This window comes from Cryptomeria japonica, chromosome 4 (genome assembly GCF_030272615.1).
Source record: "Cryptomeria japonica chromosome 4, Sugi_1.0, whole genome shotgun sequence".
In the NCBI taxonomy this organism is placed as follows: Eukaryota; Viridiplantae; Streptophyta; class Pinopsida; order Cupressales; family Cupressaceae; genus Cryptomeria; species Cryptomeria japonica.
Window position 1 is genome coordinate 563,612,392 of NC_081408.1, and position 18,636 is coordinate 563,631,027.

Genomic DNA, 18,636 nt, shown 5'->3' on the forward strand with positions numbered 1-18,636 from the left:
GGATCACATACCAAGCGGGGATCACAAAGTTGGATTTGCCATCAAACTTAATAGCACAACATACTTTGGGGCAGATGCCAAACCTTTTAGCTGGAAAAATATCACAATAAAACATGGATCTTCCAGTGAAAACCACACTGTGGCGTTGTTTGATCCCAAAAAAGTAAAAAGAAAGAGCGTATCCCATGGTGAAAACCTCTGTGAGGCGCCTACGGATGAAAGGTTTGACATCCTCCCCTCTAGTAAAAATTAAGAGAGATCAACAATCCTAATCGAAGAAACAAAACAATTTAATATGGGGAACCCTGAGACTCCTCACCAAATACATTTGGCATCTCTACTCACTCCAGAGGAATAACCCAAATTTGTAGAATTCTTCCAGAAGCATCAAATCAACTTCACATGGTCTTATGCAAATATGCTTGGTCTAGATCTTCATGATTTGGTCATCATCACCTCACCATGGCAGATGGAGCTAAACCGATAAAACAAAAGTTCATAAAGATGCACCCACAGATTGTTGTGTTTGTCAAGGTAGAACTCAAAAAGCTCTTAGATGTTGGCTTCATTCGACCAATCAATTATGCTGATTGGATCTCCAACATTGTACCTGTTGGCAAGCCTAATGGAGGCATTTGTATCTGTACTGACTTCAAAGATTTGAACAAGGCATGCCCGAAGGATGACTTCCCCTTACCAAACATCGACATGATTGTCGATCTCACAGGGGATCATGCCATGCTTTCTCTTATGGATGACTTTTTAGGGTACAACTAGATCAAGATTGCTCCAGAAGATCAACATAAAACTGCTTTCACATGCCCATGGGGAACCTATTGTTGGAAGGTGATGCCATTTGGTCTAAAAAATGCAGGGGCAACCTATCAGAGAGAGATGACAACCATCTTTCATGACCTAATGCATACTATAATGGAGGATTATGTCGATGATTTACTAGCTAAATCATTAATAAGAGAACGTCATCTAACAATACTAGGTCAAATCTTTGACAGATTAGAGCAATATCATGTACGACTTAATCCAAAAAAATGTGTCTTTGGAGTGACCTCTGGGAAGCTCCTAGGATACATTGTCTCAAGCAAGGGCATTGAAGTAGATCCGACAAAAGTCAAAGCAATCACGGACATGCCACCTCCCAAGAACATCAGTCAGTTAAGGACACTACAAGGGCGGCTGCAATCAATTCACAGATTTATTGCACAATTGGCTGATAAGTGTCATCCCTTCACACATCTATTTCACAAGAATATCCACTTTCAATGGGATACAAAGTACCAACAACCCTTCCAAATGCTTAAAGATTACCTGATGAATACGCCGTTGCTGATCCCACCAAATCCAAGCAGACCCTTATTGCTATATATTTCAGCTACTAATACGGTATTAGGAGTACTCATGGCACAACACAATACAGAAGGAAATGAGTGTGCTATATAATATATCTCTCGCACATTGGTAGGATATGAACTCAATTACACACCTATTGAGTGACCTTGCCTGCTAGTTATTTTGGTAGCCACCAAACTGAGGCACTACATGTTGACACACAAGGTACAACTCATTGCTAAAATCGATCCACTCAAGTACCTACTCAGCAAGGCAACATTAACAGGCCGCTTGGCCAAATGGGTTAATGATTCTGAGTGAATTTGACATTGAGTACATGGACCGCAAGGCTGTCAAGGGGAAAGTTATTGCAGATCAGTTGGCTGATGCACCCCTCACAGGTGATCATCCTCTTGTTTCAAATTTTTCAGATGAAGAGATCTTCATGATCACAGCAGCACAACCATGGAAGCTCTACTTTGATGGCTCATATACTAGACATGGCTCGGGGGCAGGCATTCTTTTCATTACACCTCAAGGTGACAACATCCTGAAGTCATATAGGCTCACTTTTCCATGCACCAATAATATAGCAGAATACGAGACCTTAATCACAAGACTCAAATTGGCTATACAATGGCATCTCAAAGAGCTACCGGTATATGGAGATTCTCAGTTAGTCATCCGACAAGTCACCGATGAGTATCAAACTAAGGATGATAAGCTCATGCCATATAAAAGGATGGTGGATAGTCACAAAGAATCATTTACAACTATCACCTTTGAGCAAGTACCTAGAAATCATAATCGAGCTGCTGACACAATGGCTACAATTGCATCTCTCCTGGATCTTCCGCAAAATTCGACATGCTATGAGTTCTTAGTAGAATAGATTTGGTTCCCCACGTATGATATCCCCGAAACTGAAATGATGTGTCGCCTTGTCAGTTCTGAATCCCCATGATACGGTGAGTTCTTCACTTACCTCCACAATCACACACTCCCTCCTAACCAATCCAATAACCAACGCAAAACCTTCATTCACCAAATCACTCGATATACTATCATTGCCAAAACCCTATACTGAGGAAGTCTTGATGGTACTCTCCTTCGATGTCTAGAACAAGATGAGATAACAAAGGCCTTGGAAGAGGTACATGAAGGAATTTGTGGGGCTCACTCAAGCGGTCCTTCCTTAGCAAAGAAAATCATGCATGCTAGATACTATTGGCCCACCATGGAAAAAGTCTCCTACTATTTTGTCAGAAAATGCAAGAAATGCCAAGTTCACAGTGACCTGATGCATGCACCAACACAGGAATTACAACCAATCACAACACCATGGCCCTTTTGTCAATGGGGACTTTACCTTGTGGGTAAAATCCATCCATCTTCATCCAACGACCACAAATTTGTCATTACCGACACCAAATACTTCACAAAGTGGATCGAAGCTGTTCCACTTACCCAAGTCACCGGCAAGGAGATCGCCTCATTCATCCTTAATTACATCATCTATCGGTATGGTGTACCCATGTCCATCATAATAGATAACGAGCTTCCTTTCAAAAATCAGGATGTCTGTGAGCTTTGTGAGAAGTTTCACATCCAACACCGCTTTTTCACTCCCTATTACCCACAAGGAAATGGCCAGGTCGAAGCATCAAACAAAAACATATTGAGAATCCTCAAGAAGACATTCAATAATGTTGGTTGTGATTGGCACAATCAATTAAATCCTGCACTATGGGCGTATCGAACTAGCATTCGAACGCCTACAGGCGCAACTCCCTACTCATTGGTCTATGGAGCAGAGGCCATCCTTCCTATTGAGGTTGAGATACCATCTCTATGGGTTTATTTGCATAATATGATAGATGATGAAGCCTACCGAGTCTCACATCTTCAAGACTTGGAACTACTTGATGAAAGGTGACAAACTACATACAACCACCTCAAAGCCTATCATTAGCGAATGAGGAGAAGCTATAATCATCAGGTTAAACCTCATACAGTTGAGGTAGGTGATCTTGTTCTCAGGGAGAATCCTTGTAATCAACCAAACAAAGAACATCAGGGAAAGTTTGAATCAAACTGGCTAGGTCCATATGTTATCACTATTGTATTTGGGTCCGGGGCATATCAGTTAGCTACTTCAGAAGGGGAACTGCTCGTAGATCCGATCAACAACATGCAACTCAAACGGTTTCATACATAAGCTGTACATGGCATCAGGCTCCATCATAAACCAAAAAAACACCAAAAACATTCAGAAAAATATCCTGAAGATTAAAAAAAAAATCAAAATAGTAAAGAGAAAAATCATACATCCAAACAGTGACCAACCACTCTGGTGGCACCTTGGGTAAGTGTGATGGTGAAAACCTGGCAAATAGGCACCACTCATAACGACTATGGCTCCATTGTCTTTCAAACTTGTTGCGATCACATTCATTGTATTCATTCATCCATCATTCAAACCATGGCTTGTTATTGATATGCAATTAGGGTTAGTATTTCATGTGTCCTGCATCCTGCTTTTCATAAGTGATGTCTAAACTGGGGGCAATACTCTTAACCAATTGATGGAAGTGGATTCTACAGTACTGGTGATTCATTTATTTCTTCATTAAACATTGGTTGGATACCAAAAACATTCAAAAAACAATCAAAATCCAAAAACATGATAAAACATTAAAAAAATCAATCAAAAACATGGCAACGCATAAAATCCTTTGTATATACACATCACAATAGACACTAAACAAACATTTTGAGCTATTCAAATGATGATCACTTATCAAATCAACCAACCAATCAAAACATCTACACACAACTGTCTTAACAAGGATGCAACCTTGCTTCCAAAAACAAAGACAAGATAACATTTTCTTTGACAAGAAAATTCAGTTTAAGCTATCAACTACTTGGTTGGTTTGTTAGTTATTTATTTATTCATATCAGTTTCCTATGCTACTCTGGGATATCCACAAGTGATTAGAGTAGCCGGGATGGTTCCTAAGTATCATTTTGTTTATTGTCTGTGAATTATTTCAATGAAGTTCTGAGGCATGTACTAATGGTGTCTAAGTGGGAAGTTCACTAAGCTACGTGATCATATGCAAAAATCTATTCATAGATCACTATGGCTTACTGACTATAGTGTATATCTCGACCATCTGCACATGAACCAGAATGGAGGGTCCCTTTCTTTTACTTGTCTTAAATGCTTGCTTACAGGTGAAATGCTCCAAACTTGGTTCCTACTACCTCAGCCAAGAACAATACTACCATGCTCGATGAGGAAAATAAGCCACTATGAATACTCTATGGAATGTCATTTCATCTCATATGTATATATTGCATTCTATTGCATTTCCATCCATCCATACATCCATATTGTTGCTTATAATTCATACATAGTAATGACAATGGATACTCTCTCTTTTTTATCTTCTTCCACAGGAATGAGTCCTAGGTCCTCCACACCTTCTATCTAACATTGAATCATCCCCCTCAACCTCCCTCTCTAGGTCATCCTCATAAATGCATACCATGCATCATTTCCCATCCTAGGGCCTACATATCTTCTATCTAACATTGAATCATCCCCCTCACCTTCCCTATATAGGTCATCATCATAAATCACATAGCCTACATCATGTCCCATCAACCCAATCAAGCCACGCTCATCACCATCCATCTCTAAATAGGAGGGGTTGTGTTTCCCATCCTAAGTCATCCTATAAATCAAGCCAATTACTCTATCGACACAGGTACATCGACTCACACACACCTAGACTATCAACAAATACTTTGATCAAGTATCTTCAGATCTCAATAGGTAATTGATCATGGAAAACCTAGACTACAATAGACATTTCTCATAGTGACCTAGTCTCAATGGGGCTACTATGATTCATCACAAACAACCTACAACACAAACACTATGAATTGATCAACCAATCAAACACAATCAAAACACACAATTACATCAATTGTCTAAGTCTCAACGAGCATTTTGCTTCTGATACCTTGACTTCATCGGGCAATTACATTAATTGTCTAAGTCACAATAGGTTACTTTGATTCACTTACTCAAACTTTATCCTGTCCAACCAAACAACTGACATCAACTGTCATGCTTTGACTCGACAGGGGCAATTAAACCGATTGCACCAGATTGTCTAACCAATTTTCATCAATCGTACAATATCAATCAAAAGCACACACTACAAGCACCGCATTTGCCTTGTAAGAGCCTGACCTAAGGGTATTCATTGACTTGCCATTTCTCCATATTCACTCTGATTTCTTCCATTCTTTCACCGTTATTGCTAATTTCTTCTATTCTACCTTCCCTCCACTTCTCGTTCTTTTTTGAGAGATCGCTCGATTTTTGGAAGTTTTTCGACCCATCTCTCGAGGGGGAATACCACCCACCAAATTAATATTTATGGGGCATATTTCTTCACACCTATTTTTCTTTCTTTGAAACAACCCGATAAACCGCACAGTCTCAAAGAGGGGCAAATGCAATCACATAAATTTGTCCACATAATTAAATGAATATTTGCTATTTATTTGATTATCTAACCATCAATAATTAGTTAATTAAATTAATATTTAATTAATTCGTCCTCAACCTCTTCTCCTATTAATTAAATAAATTATTTAATTTATTTAAATTAATTCATTAAGCCACACTCAAAATCAATTAAATGAATAAATCATATTTATTTAATTTAAACCCCACTTTTCCTCTTTTAAATAAATAATGAAACATTTATTTAAATCCTTAAACTACCCCCACTTGCATTCTCCTACAAATGCAAGTTGCAACCACAATTGAAATAAATTAATTTTATTTTAAATAAAATCCTATTTTCCCTCACCCACCAAACCCACTTGCAATCCTAAATCCCCTTCTAGACTCTTTTAACCACTTTCTAAATTCTTCTAACCATTCCTAATTATCCTAATCCATCTCCTAAATATTGTCACATTCCTAAGCAACTTGAAGTCACTTCTCAAAGCCTCAAAGTCTTTTAAAAAAATTGAATGCTTTATGTATTCAACAAGTTAACCCCTAAAGTCTTCTAAACCACTAATGGCTCTTACATGATCATTAATGGCTCTTACATAACCATTTATGGTTGATTCCACTTGCCCACATGGTTAGAGGCTTTACCTCTAACTCAACCCTCATTTGACTCATGGGTCTCTTCAAGAAATTATTGCTTTGACCATGGTTATCCCCACTAACTCTTGCACAAGAGTTTATCCATTGGATAAAGGCATTATTTATTGGATAATGGTTTTATTCATTCAACTGAACACCAACGTTACCTCCCAAGTTAACCTTCAAGTCATGTCAAGCATTTAATGCTTCTTCCCTCTCCTCTCAACCCATCTCATGATGATACTTTTCATCCCAGGATTGGATTGAAAACCCTCACATGGATCGTAAACCCATCAATCCTAACCCTTGTTGAGATTACTCAATCTCAACCATCCACTTCTCTGTTTTTCCTATAAATAGAGCTCATTCCTTCATAATCTAGATCCAGAAATCTTGTATGCATCTAAGTTATAGTGAATTTGAGAGAATATTTTAGATTGAAATCATAATCTACATTGTCTTTTAGTTAAAAATTGATAAATAGCTTAATGAATTCAATTTCTCTCATTCCTACCTAGCTTGCATTTGCATATTTTCATAATCATCTTCAATCTTGAATCTCCATAAGACTTCCATAGTAGTGCAAAGCTGAGAGCTACACTCATGTGGAACTTGGAGAGGAAAGGAACAAGGGAGGAGAAACTATGAGCATCTTGGTTAGCATTTGGAGGAGTGTAGTTTATCTCTTTTATATTTGCATGCTTTCCATTTCATGTTTAATATCTCTCTTGATATGGTTGTTTAGGATAGTCTGCTTGTTGCTAACACTAATGTTTGAACTTGTTTCTTGTGTTGTTGTGTTTCCATCATTATTCTAATCCTTTTTGCAGAGCATCATTTGGTGAACCCAATGTGAATCAAACACACAACCTTCTGATTCAAATTTTGATAACTACTAACATTTTTGACTGTTTAAATTGACACATAGGTCGCGCTTTAGCACTATTGAACATTCTTTAGCACCTTCTAAAGTTGGTTCTTTAGCACTATTGTTCACCAAAATAGCACCATTGTCTTACAATTAGCGCTATTGTCCTTATTTGAGCGCTATTACTCTTCAAATAGTCCTATTGTACCTAGTTTTAGCGCTTTTGCGCTCTTTATTTGACACAATTTTATTCTGTTCGACAGAGTCTTTTAGCACCTTTGTCCATAGTTTAGCATAGTTGTCCTTATTTTAATGTTGTTATGTTAAATAGCGCTTCTGTTTTCACATAGAGTAGCGCTATTGTAACAGTGAGTTGTAAAAAAATTTCTTTGTAACCGAAAATCACAAAAATTATTTCTCCTAACTATTTGTTTGTGTATGCAGGATTTGAAGAATTAGATTAGGAAGTGTTAATGCCTTTTTTTACTAACTTTGTCCTTAAAGTTGGAATAAAATGAATTCACAATTTTTATTTTTGGTTAAAAATCAACTTCACATTTCCTTTTGGTTCCTAAAATAAATCACATCTTTTAAAATTGGAGCTTTAAAAAGAACCTCACTTGGCAAAGTAAAAAGAACCACAAACTCAAACCCAACAAATTTCTTTTTCTTGCAAGTTAGGAACCATTTTCATTTTGGGTTTAAAACAAGACAAACAAACTTTCATTTCTTGCACCAAGCTAAAAATCACAATCAATTGTCATTTTGTAAGTTAAAAAGAACCCCCAATTTATCAAAGTTTTGTTTCCAAATCAACTTTACTTCAAGCAAACGTGCTTCATTTTTGTTGACCAGGATTTCAAGTTCCTAGATTACACAACATCTTGCCTTGAAAGTTAAAAAGAACACCATGTTTGTTGGAGCAACATCTCCAATTAGCTTTTAAATCACATTGCTATAAAATCAGTTAAAAAGAACAAGTGTTTTTAGTGATTGGCACACTTGTGCAAAAAGTTTGTAGAGTGGTCCTACCACTAATACATTTGGCCTAAAATTCCGACGGAGAAGGTATATTGTGATCAAATTTGATTTTTTTTGGGAAAAATGCCCGATTTCATTGGAATTCCGACGATAATGCAACATTTGGTTTCGACGGAGAAGGAATTGGCAATGACATTTGGGTTTTTTTAGAAAAAGTGCTCGTGTGCGTCGAAATTCTGATGACCACGTGCATTACTTGAAAAAAAAAAGAAATGACCAAGTCATTTCATAAATCTTGCATCTTTTTCCTGTCAACCTCTACCATTACTTCGTCCCGCCTCTTCGTCCCACCTCTTCCATTACAAAATCCCGCCTCTGCAAGGAACCAGTCGTGGAATGAAGTGGTGCTGCAGGAGCAGCTATACCAGGATACTAGGCGACAAGAAAATTTCCAGCTTCATGGTAGGAATTTTGTTATGTTTTTGTGTTTGCCGTCTATTTAGGGGCATTTTCAAGTTTCGGCATTATTTATTGTAATAAGGGCATGTTTTGGGCCCATTTGTAAGTCGTTTGGCATTTTGTTAGGGGTGTATGGGTTTAGGATTTAAACAATAAGGCTTTCTATAGTTTCCAACCCGCAGTGGGATTAGACACTTCTTATTCCCACCCTGACTCACCCAATCCATTGCTTTCCCGCCTGCCCGACCCAGATCGTAGCATTTCGGGATGGGATCGAACGTAGCCCCATCCCCTCCCTTGTATTTTCTACTCATTGTTGGCCGCAACCCTTCCCACCTTCCTTTCTATCCCCCTCATCTCTAATCAGCGGCATGAAGGGGAGTTGATGTCGCTGATTAAGCCATTGATCCAACACTAGCGCCATATCCTGTCTGGAACCACCTAACAAGTAGCAGATTCATCTCCATACTTGATCGAGAGACTAAATCCTTGTTTATAAGTATATAATGTTTAAACCTTCCCAGAGTTATTCTCGTCAATGGAGTAGGAGTAGGAAAGCTCTTACCTCCACGGTTGACTGTTTGCGTGCCTCCCATACAAATACAGTTGTGCCATCAACGACGTATTTCCTCCAAATCGATTTGGGATGTGGGTTGGAGGAATTGAATAGTTGAGTAAATATGCCTCCTGCTCATGTGTCTACCATGTGGAGTGGCCTGAACGTGGTGGAGTGCAGGTAGGAAGAATGTACATTATCATTCTCATGGTCATTTACAGGAACGAGCCGCAGGTAGAAGAAGCACGCGCGTGGTAGGGCAACATCTCTATGTGCTTGCCGTGAGAGTGTGTATGAGCGGGAGTTGTGTGGGAATGAGTTCAGGATTGGAGATTGAAGTTTGATAGATTGCAGAGTTGTTGTGTCAATCTGAATTTTCTACTCAACAACACCATGTCATCCTAGTAGGTTCCCCTATTCATTTTCCCTCACATCTCATTGTGTGTTTCAGTCCTCTTGAAGCCTCCCCATCAAGTGGTTCCTCCCATGCCGATTCCAACGAAAGAATCCGGATCGATTATGCACTCAAGAAACCGTTGAGCAATCCTACAATGTATTAATTAAACACTGCATTTTAAATAATGAACAATATAGTTAGCCTGAAACATATTAACACTAATTTCCATATTTAAAATATATCCTAATTAAGGAGAGGGTTGACCTAAACCTACGTGATCGAGTGCCATTATGTAAAATATATCCTAATTATGGATGTTGGTATATATGTGTTGGTGTAAATAATTATTCATCTTGGATATTATTAAACTTACTTAAGTTTACTTAGGAAATGCATTTCATAGTAGTTTGGGTATGAGACACTTGGGTGTTTGTGCCACATTGGGATAGTGTGTGTAGGAGAAATTCCACCTTTTATGGTGTTGATCTTGTTGTTACACTCCACATTCAGTGGGTGATCCACCTCATGTGGAATATTATATTGTTTCTCCTACCTGCCCACACCTATTTCCTACCTACCCTTGTTTCTTATTGAGGCACATGTCATGTTTGTGTGCTCACATATCCCTAGCCTTGCCTACATAAGCAAGCTCATCTACATTGTATGTAATTGATATTATTGATCATTTTCTATTGATGAGAATACAGTTTATTCTTGTCCTATATTGTGTCTCTATTTTGTACATTTCATTGAGCTCTTGATCTTGGCAAAATCTCACAATATGGTTGTGACAGAAAATCCCTGCTGCAGAACCATGAGAGCACTGTGTAGTGATCGAGTGTTATTTTTTGTCGATGTTTTGGAAGGGAGAATAAGTGTACCATTAGGAAGGTGGTATAAAATGGAAGCTGAGAGGTATAAGGTTATGAGGTGTGGGTTAGGATAAGATAGGGAGGTAAGTGATGAAGGATGTAATGGTGAAAGAGTAAGTTAGGATATGTTAGGGGTTTGGAAGGTAGGAAAGTGAATGGGGGGAGATAAATTAAGGATGTGAAGGATAGAATGGGGTTAGGTAGGTGAAGTAAAAGTAAGTGTGTATGAGGTTAAGGTTTAGGATAGGATGTAGGAAAGTGGAGGAGGTTAAGATAGGGGATATGAAAGGTAGATGGAAGGTAATAATGATAGGAAGTGAGGTAAAGATTATGAGGTGTGGGTTAGAAAATAGGGTGTAGGAAATGGAAGGAAGGGTCATATCACTTTGAGAGTTTTCACCAAGATGAGTAGCCCGAGTATGGACCTCAAATCTTACAAGCCATGAGGATCCACTTGTAGTAGAGGAGCATATACTTGCATCTTGGGAGCTTATTAGGAGTTCGCCTTGCATTTGGGAAATACACATAGAGGAGATAGAATATTGATCAATACACATTACCTAGCCTCATCATGCATAAATACAAGAGGTATAGACTATAGAAAGCACATATCATGAGCCAAAGGATCATATTCGAGAGTTGCTTCATCTCCAAGCCTCTACATTTTTAAGATCCACAAATGGGGTTGAGGATAAGTCTTGGTTACTTAGCTTGGACTTATGCTTTGGGTTGCATCTATATGTGAGAAACTTAAAGGCATAATTTTCAATGCAATTTTTGAGAGGACTTGATTCCACCTTGTGGTACTGGAAGGATAAAATGCACCAACTCACATTGGAAACCCTCTCCAGATACCATTTTGGAGTGCTTCAAAGTGTGTTCTATTTCAAAAAAAATTTGACAGAGATGCATAGATGAGTTTCACAATTTACATAATAAGGTTTCATAGTGGCTCAACATGAGAGTTAGCTTTTGGAGTTCTTGTAGTTTGTAGATTACATTCAAGACAAGTTACTTGTCAATTATTTCATTAGGGGTGGAAAGCCCAAAATTTCAGTTTTCCTACACATGGCCAATCCAAATGACTTTAGGGTTGCTATGGAAAAGTCTCTTATGAAAAAGGAGGTACATGGGAGGACACAAGAGGCATGAGAGAAGTTTATAAACAGCTATGGCAAAGTCTCTCATTTTATGTATGAGAGACTATATGGCTATCAAGCTAGGCCTTCTATGACTCAACAACCTTTTAGGGGAGAATCTAGTGTTTTTAGTAATTAGGATCTTCTAATTATGGTGGGGCCTAGCCAACATAGGGTTATATGAGAGGCACATGTTATGTATATGTTAGTATCAGACAGAGAGTGCCCACAAGGTTTTAGAGTAGGTGGACACCATCCTAGGATGTCAAAGTAGATATTTGATATGTGGGTCTTTACCCTCCCAACCACTCAACATATACCACCATGGGTCTTTACCCTCCCAAACACACAAAGGTCAAAGGAAGATTCACTGTTGCAACACTCACTTTTTGTGACAGTCTCAAGCACTTAGGATAGTCACTCCTTTCATGGCCATTCTTCTTCACACAACACTCTCTAACATTAATTATGATGATAGTGTACCTCCTTAAACCTTCCACCAACACCAAACTCAATACCAAACTCTTTCCCAATCTCGCTAATGGACTAATTAACTCAACTCATTGTGAAATTGTGACGGTCAATGCAAGGTTTAGGATAGTAGTAATTAGGATCTTCTAATTATTGTGGGGCCTAGCCAACATAGGATTATATGAGACAGGGGTAAGTTCAATAGTGATTTCTCCTTAAATTCTTGATGAATGCTTGATTGCGTGTTCACTTGGAATTGAATTGATTTTATAATTAAGAGATCACTTGAATTGTAGGTAAACCCCTTCTAATGACAGGGTAGGCTTCCTTTTATACCTAATATATATCTTGAAAGAATTTATCCTGATGGTTTTAAATTAAAGTACTTTCTCTTCTATCTGGTATTGGTGGAGCAGAGGTTGCACTGCATCGACCTGACCTACCACTTATCAAGGGAGCAGAGGTATTGTGTTGCATTGCATTGTAGAGGTTGTTTTGACATGTTTGGTAAATGTGGAAGTATAGACAAAGGGCATGAACTGTTTGGTCAGATGCCTCAAAGAAATGTGGTCTAATGAAATGCTATGATTGCAGGATATGCACAAACAATGTTTGTTGAAATGGATTTACAAAATTCCAATGAAATATGATCGGTGGGTATAAAGTCGGACCCTACAATGGCCAATAGCCTTTACCCTCTACAACCTTTGCCAACATTCTTCCAGTCTATGCGAAAATGAGAGCTTGACAACATTCTTTCACTTTTAGCTAGCTAAATTTTTCAAGAATTTTATCTCTAGATTTAATATTTCTTTTCTTGCATGTATCTATTAATTTTGAGATAACAGATCTTGCCTTCATGAATTGATCCTAGTTTATCCCTTTAACCCTGATTAATTTATTTAGAGTGTTTAGTTCCATTTTAATCCTTTCTTTTACAATTAAATACTATTAAAAAATTGTATTATTGTTCCAAATTTTGTGGATATTTAGGACTACAAAATTTTTACTAGAGCACGCATCTTGGTACTTCTTACTTTTAGAAGCTCACTCCTCTAATGTTTGATAAGATAGATATGAATGATTGAACTTAAACTACATGTTTTTAAAGATGAAGGTGCATTTGGGGTTTAGATGATCTTCCATAACAAATATTATCCACAACATATCGAAAAGACAAATACCACACTTACTGTGTCGTCAACCAAAAATAATTTACTTAACATATTCAAAGAGTTCAATAATGGAGAAACATCCATGCGGTGCTCTACACATGTCCTTGAAGGTTCAAGAAATACTTATCCTCTATTGGTCCAAACTTTAAATCACTTTCCATGCATGAAAATAATTGCAACCATACACAATTTCCCACCCAATAGATTCTCTCAAACTAGTTTACTATCTTAACATAGGGTCAAGGAAAAGCGGGTCAAAATAGGAATCCAAGTGTCTTAAAAGCCTTCAAGACCATAGTGGTGAGGATTGAATTTCATTCTTTAGTGGTATCTTTCTCTAGATTAATTAGTTGGGGATTCTATTAGGACCTTTTCCTAATTAAATATATATATAAAGATTACATCCCTAAATATTGCATTCATAATAGAATAAATTTTTGCAATATTGAGACGAAATTCATGATAGATTTATAGTTGTGAATAAAGAAATATTTAAGATTCCCAAAAATTTGATGTTTTCTTTCTCCCAACCGTCATTGAATATTGGGTGATCTTTGAGGCATTATGTCAAACAGTTCATGTGCCTTATCTAAGCTTACACATTTTGCATGCATGTGTACCTGGGCAGTTGCACTACAACATCTATACTCACTAATCACATTTGGTTGGAAGTTTCTAAATCCATTTCAAACACATTTTGTGCATATCCTGCAATCATAGCATTCCATTAGATCGCATTTCTTTGATGCATATCACCAAACAGTTCATGTGCTTTCATGTCTATACTTCCACATTTTTCGAACATGTCAAACAGAGCATTTCCAATCATAAGCATCTGATATTAATTGCCCTTACCTTTTGCTTTGATGGAAGCCCATGATAGCTGCAAGGTAGATGAGAGTTTCTTATGCCATTTGCTTTGTTCTATGCAGTCAAACGCGGGAACACAGTTTGAATTCAAATGCTAACGGTGATTATCTTTTTAACGGAAACATACGCGAAGGGACGTCAAGGAAAGGAATGGGCCCAAAACACACCTAAGCAGTCAAAGCTTAGTGTGTGTTGTTTAAGGCTGCCCCCTTAAGACATCATAATTGATTGTCTCTTCACTCCTAAGACCTTCAAAAGTCTTTAATGGTTTCATTGAGTCCTTTGGTCTTCCAAATGCACCTGCACCAACTTGAATTCTCCTTCAATGCTTGATTGCCTGTTCACTTGGAATTGAATTGATTTTATAATTAAGAGATCACATGAATTGTAGGTAGACCCCTTCAAATGATAGGGTGGGATTCCTTTTATACCTAATATATGTCTTGAAAGCATTTTATCCTGATGGCTTTAAATTAAAGTACTTTCTCTTCTATATGGTATTGGTGGAGTAGAGGTTGCATTGCATCGTCCTAGGATACATATTTCCGTAGATACAACACAAGATAAATGTATCCCAGGTCGATGCAAAGCAACCTTTGCTCCAGAGATCACCAGAAAATAAAGAAAGAACTTTAATTTAATGCCATCAGGATAAAAGTCTTTAATCAAGACAGATAAATAGTATGCAACTGGATCTATTTGGAATGCATTACCCAAACACTGCAATCGATCGGTCACCTTTGAAAAGAAAGTGGTATGATGAAATATTTAGGCATAAAATAGATGAAATGCACCCCATACTACTGCTGCACAATATTTTGGTCGATGATATTTTTAAAATAGTAAAGGAAAGTGTATGGAACAACCAAATTCTTATCATTATAAACAATGAATATTTTAAGATCCTTTTATGATGTGTAAGTTGAGAATATTTTATGAAAGGTCCCTAAATGAATACACTTTAAACTGATTTTAGCAATGACTATCGGATGTAGACAAAATGAATGCATTTTGGATTAGGATGGTACATAGAATCTACTGTCAAAAGGTTTCTTTGGAAAGTATATGATTCAAAACTAAGGAAATGCAATTATTTACAAGTTTTAACCTTCTTAGATGCAAAATCCCTTATTTAGCCTCTCACAAACCCTTAAAAGTAGGGTTTCTCATATACCCCTCTTCCAAACACTATACCATCCAAATGATGATGGATTCACCTTTCATTTTAAATGTCTAAACACTGTCAATCATAAAATGTGCCCCTCCTTAAGGCGGATTTGCTACCGCTGCTCCTTAGCAAGCAATTTATCCACTCTTACATTCGCCATAATGGACCTTAAGACATCATAATTGATTGGCTCTTCACTCCTAAGACCTTCAAAAGTCTTTAATGGCTTCATTGATTCCTTTGGTCTTCCAAATGCACATGCACCAACTTGAATTCTCCTTCAATGCTTGATTGCCTGTTCACTTGGAATTGAATTGATTTTATAATTAAGAGATCACTTGAATTGTAGGTAGACCCCTTCGAATGATAGGGTAGGCTTCCTTTTATACCTAATATATGTCTTGAAAGCATTTTATCCTGATGGCATTAAATTAAAGTACTTTATCTTCTATTTGGAATTGGTGGAGCAGAGGTTGCATTGCATCGATCTGTGATACATATTTCCACAGGTACAACACAAGTTAAATGTATCCCAGGTCAATGCAAAGCAACCTCTGCTCCAGAGATCACCAGAAAATAGAGAAAAAAATTTAATTTAATGCCATCAGGATAAATAATCTTGAAAGAATTGCATGTGAAGGGCACTATTAGAAAAGAACTTATGTACCATGCTAGTCTATGTGTAGCTACTACTAATTATTGCATAGAAATAGATACATGTGTTAGAATGTGTTGAAATAGTAGCTAGCTCGAATAGGACAGACCCTATAAATGTAACTTGTAATTTGAATATACCTTGAAGTGTGCAATATGGAAGGTTTGTATTCTTAATCTCCTGCCCATTTCTTAATTTAAAAGATGATATCTTTATTAAATATCTCCTCTATTAAATATCTTTATTAACTTGATTTCTCCTTCAATTATTGATGAATGTTTGATTGCCTGTTCACTTGGAATTGAATTGATTTTATAATTAAGAGATCACTTGAATTGTAGGTAAACCCCTTCAAATGACAGGGTAGGCTTCCTTTTATACCTAATATATGTCTGGAAAGCATTTTATCCTGATGGCATTAAATTAAAGTACTTTTTCTTCTATCTGGTATTGGTGGAGCAGAGGTTACATTGCATCGACCTATGATACAAATTTTTGCAGATACAACACAAGTTAAATGTATCCCAGGTCGATGCAAAGCAACCTCTACTCCAAAGATCACCAGAAAATAGAGAAAGAACTTTAATTTAATGCAATCAGGATAAAAGGCTTTCAAGACAGATAAAATTTGAGTTTGATTGTCATCATTTACTTTGCCAAATTCTTCACACGTAACTCCTAAATCAATTTCCTACTCACAAGAATTTTATTAAGTCTCAAATATAGTGAAATAGAAGGCTTCAAATAGAAAACTTGTACATGCAACTAAATCCATTGACTAATTAGAAGAACAAAATTAAGAAACGGTTTGATCATCTGAGAGATGTTGTAGACTTGCAACTCACCAGCTACTTAGTTTTTGTGGGTAAGAATTTTTTTTGTTTTTGTTATGGTTGTGGTGTTTGTAGGGAGACATTTACAAATTTATATCTATTTTCACTATTTAATGGTTTATAGGTTTGTAATGGTAATTTAATGTTCTTTCGTATTTTTGTATATATTCTTTATAATAGCCTATTATAAAGATTTGTTCTATTATGGATAATGGTGTGGGTCAGATGGCTTTGTCGTCTGTGCATGAAATCATTGAATGAGTTCTACTTTTAAAAATTACATGAAACATTTTTAATTTATTTGATTCAGTGTTATTTGCAAAAAATGATTATCAACAATGTTTCCTTTCTCCAAGAATTGTCTAGGATCTTTCCGTTAGATAATATGTAACATCGAATGACTAAATATTTTCATTACAAATTCTTTTTTCATTTAATTATTATTTGAGCATGAATTAAAATTTATATCTGTACGGAAGCAGAACATACAAGCTGAAAAGTCATTTGCAAGTGAATTTCATAAAAGAAAGCAAGCGGGCATTATCTCGAATGACATGGAAACAAGCTCATCAGCTGCCTAGAAGAGAGCAATTGGAGAAAAGCAGAGAAAAGTGTTAAAGGGTGATAAATAGATAGAGAGTATGCAATATAAACAAACAATATCTGGAGTGTCTGATGTGACGTCTCTAATTTATGTCCGGAGGGACTAACTGGTTTTGGAGTTCCTATGAAACCTATTGCGCCATGCTTTGGAGGAAATCAATGTGTTTATGCAAGGAGCACCTTTTTTCTATTATGAGAATGATGCTTTTGCACCGAAGGATATTTGGAAGTCAATATCCAAAAATTTCTATAGTGTGGAACCAGAGTTGGCAGACTCGAAGTAATTTTCAGCTCTCAGAAGACCAAGAGGTTATTTACACAATCTCCCAATAGAAGGGTGATTTCAAGCATTACCTCTCCCCCCCATGACTATTCAAGAAGCACTTCCTTAGAAAAAGGACTATTAGCCTCCATGGGATCAAAGAAAAAAATTGATGCATAGACTCTAGACGATGTGGTGGTGTCCTTCGTGAAGAACTCTGCACTATAATTGAAAATTCACGAGGGAAACTACAAGATAGTGAAGAGAAATACAATCTTGAAAAGTGGGAAGAATGGATCTTGGTTTGGGTGGGGCCAAGTCAGGTGGCTCCTCTAGAGGTTGACGAGATAGAAATCATATTAGGATTTGAAAAATATCACACTCGTGGAACTTCATGTGCGAGTGATCGATTGCGGTGTTTGGGTAATGCATTCCAAATGGGTAATGTCTTGATTAAAGACTTTTATCTTGATGGCATGCAACTATATCTATTTGGAATGTATTACCCAAAAACCACAATCGATCACTCACACACGAAGTTCCACGAGTGTGATCTTTTTCAAATCCTAATATGATTTCTATCTCATCAACCTCTAGAGGAGCCACCTAACTTTGCCCCACCCAAACCAAGATCCATTCTTCCCACTTTTCAAGATTGTATTTCTCTTCACTATCTTGCAGTTTCCCTCGTGAATTTTCAATTATAGTGCAGAGTTCTTCACGAAGGACACCACCACATCGTCTAGAGTCTATGCTTCAATTTTTTTCTTTGATCCCATGGAGGCCAATAGTCCTTTG